Source organism: Leucopleurus acutus (assembly GCF_964270905.1).
Source record: "Leucopleurus acutus genome assembly, chromosome: 17".
NCBI lineage: Eukaryota > Metazoa > Chordata > Mammalia > Artiodactyla > Delphinidae > Leucopleurus > Leucopleurus acutus.
In genome coordinates, this window is record NC_139159.1 from 76,887,490 (window position 1) to 76,890,543 (window position 3,054).

Here is a 3,054-nt window from a genome sequence, read left to right on the forward strand (position 1 = left end):
GGCTCAGCGGCCATGGCTCGCGGGCCCAGCCGCTCCGCGGCATGTGGGATCTTCCCGGACCGGGGCACGAGCCCCTGTCCCCTGCATCGGCAGGCAGACTCTCAACCACTGTGCCACCAGGGAAGCCCCCTTGGATAACTTTTTAATGGCAGCCCCATAATGCAGACACACTGAAGTTGCACATGTCTGATGTCAAGGTTGATCAGCACAAGCCCAGTTGAGTATATTTACCCTGAGTAGGAATGAAACTCAATCGTTGACTTTATAATCATCTCTGGAGCTTTTCTATCCTGTCCATTTTACGGCCTGGAAAGCGCATCATAAAATGAATGTATCTGTGTACCTTCCCTTGAATTTGTCTCTGCACCAACCTGTGCAGAGAGGGAGTGTCTGGGTTTATCTAACATTAATGACAGCCTTGCTCTCGGTCCCACGGCCCTGGCTCAGCAGGGAGGGTATAAGTTCAAGCCCACGTGGACTACTGTTTATCCTCGGCCCTCCTTCCCAAGCCGTCAATTAGACTCTTCCAGAAAGAAATGGCTGCCAGAATCATGACCCTCCCAGCATTTACCAGTATTTTAAAAGATTAAGGGACTGTGGCCAAGACTGCTTCTCCCCTTACTATATGTATCTCTTCGTGCAATTACCTAACCTCTTTAAATCTAGTTTAGCTAATTCCACATTACAAGTTCTTTTTTTCCGTAACATTTTGAAATTATTTCTCCACTGTCTTCTTGACCCCATTGTTACTGTTGAGATAGTTAATGCCAAGGTGATTTGTATTCCTTAGGGTTTGGTCTGTCTTCTCTCTCTGTAGAAACTTTTCGAGAAAGAGGAAAGCCTGGCGCTTAAGAACCCAGACTCCACAACAAGAGACTGCTGGCTTCAAGAGTCATCTCACCCATGGCATGAGATCTTGGGCAAGTTACTTAAAACCCTCAGAAAATATTTACCTCCCCAGACTTGAATTTGAATTATACTGGCTTGCATATAAAAGCAAGTCACTGGCCTTATGAATGAAGCCCGACAACTGCCCCACATCTATGCTTTCATGTTGCTTTTCATGCCCCCTTAGACCTGGTAATGAGCAGAAAACCATAATGGATTTCTTAGTGCAAGGAGTCTGCAAAGGAAATCAACGGTCAAAGGAATGGAGGTATGTGAGGACTGGGGCAGATCTTGTAAGGACCCTGTTCGTAATCGTGTGCGGGGGTGATAATGCCTAGTAGCATCATGTCGGAATAGAGAATGCCTCCAATCCCAGAGGGCACCAGAACTGCCTGGACCGTGGAGCAAAGCTGGTCTTTGGAGCTAACTGATAACACACTGATCTAGCTGAAACCCCACATGCACGGATGGACTCCCTTTAACTCTTCCAGGCGTAGACTTTGCAGCGATACTGAATTGGGTTCAGATTCCGCTTTCTGTCACCCTATTCATTTTATGGCCAAGTAATATAACGGCTCTATGCCTCTGTTTCTTCATTATAGAGTAGGGCCTGCTGTGAGCACAGATCAAGCACCTACCCTAAGCCAGCTGCTGCTTGGGAAGAGTCAGCCATGCCTCTGACCTCCAGGATTTCACAGTGGCACAGACAGACGAGCAGACGTACAATTACAATAAGGTGACAGGGCTGTGGTAGAGGCAGACGCAAGCGAGGGAGCATGGACAGCTGCTTCGTAAACCTGAACTGCAATCTCTTTTTCTATTGGTCTCTCAGCATGAAATCAATCGCTAACTCAAGCTTTCAATAATCACAGCACAAAAAAAAAAGAAAAAAAAATTATCACAGCACAGTGCTATTATAGCAGCTGCTTTAGGGATACATGATCAACCCAGAATCTCACCCACGTCTTTCCTTTTGTGCTTAACACAAACGGCTCTGGCAGGCAGTCAAAGGATTGGTTCTCCATCCCTCTGCATCCCGAAGACGTCCTTCCGACCTCAACTTCTGTCACGAACTGCACCACCAAAGTAAGCCAGAGCCCGAGGCATGCTGGAGCCTGAGTCCATGGAGAGTTGGGGGGGGGGGGGGCAGGGAGTTGGCAGGAATGGGGCAGAGGAAATGGTGCCAGTGATTGGGATGGTCCCAGCGAAGAATGGTCATCGACAAGGGCCATAGAGAGTGTTAAAGGGATCTGGGTGAATGGGAAGTCGGTATGGCCCAGGATCACGCTATGTCCAGGGACTTGGAAACCTGACCAGAAAAAGGACAAGAGTAATGTTTCCTTCATCTCTGTCTCTCCCAGCACGGCAAGTGCAGGGCCCCAGTACCTATCTGTCAAATGAATTAATGAATAAATAAACCAGTAGACAAACAAAAATGGATTCCTCCAAGCCTGGAGGTAAACTTTCAAAGGCAAGATTACATGTCCCTTGGTCTTGTTGAGAGAGTGTATATGCTAACGAGCTCTGAGTCTTTATCAGTTTGAACTTTCCCCAGAGAAGCAGAAACTGGGAGAAGCCAAAAGGCAGTATTTACAGAAGAAGCCCAGGTTCTGCTCAGTCTGACACATTTGTTGCAAACTCAGAAGCAGCTGAGGATTTTGCTGCCCTAACCTCAGATGGCAGGCTGGGACCGGCAGGAACAGGCCTCCTGGCATTAGCATTTTAATACAAGTGGAATCAAGCAGGATCCCATCCTCCGTGCCTGCCAACCGCGAATGAGCTAACAGAACAGGTCATCGTAGTACGTCCTGGATATGAAGGCACATCCAGGGGGCGGGGCTGATAACACAGACCTGGTCACAGGATCCCACACACTGAGGTCCAGGCAGTCCCTCTAGAATGCTCCGTGCAAACACACACACTTTGCATTGAGACAACTACAGTGTACTAGGAAGAGGCTGAATTTATTTGGCTAAACTAGTGGCTGTGATATAAGGTAAGCCAGGGGCCCAGAGTTGGAGGAAAACAGGTTGGAATCCCATTGGCTTCTAAATGACGGACAACGGCAAGTTTTCGAGCCCCTCTGAGCCTTGGTTTCCTTATTTGTAAAACAGGAATAATAAGATTTACAGCAACATGGATGGACCTAGAGAATATTATACTTAG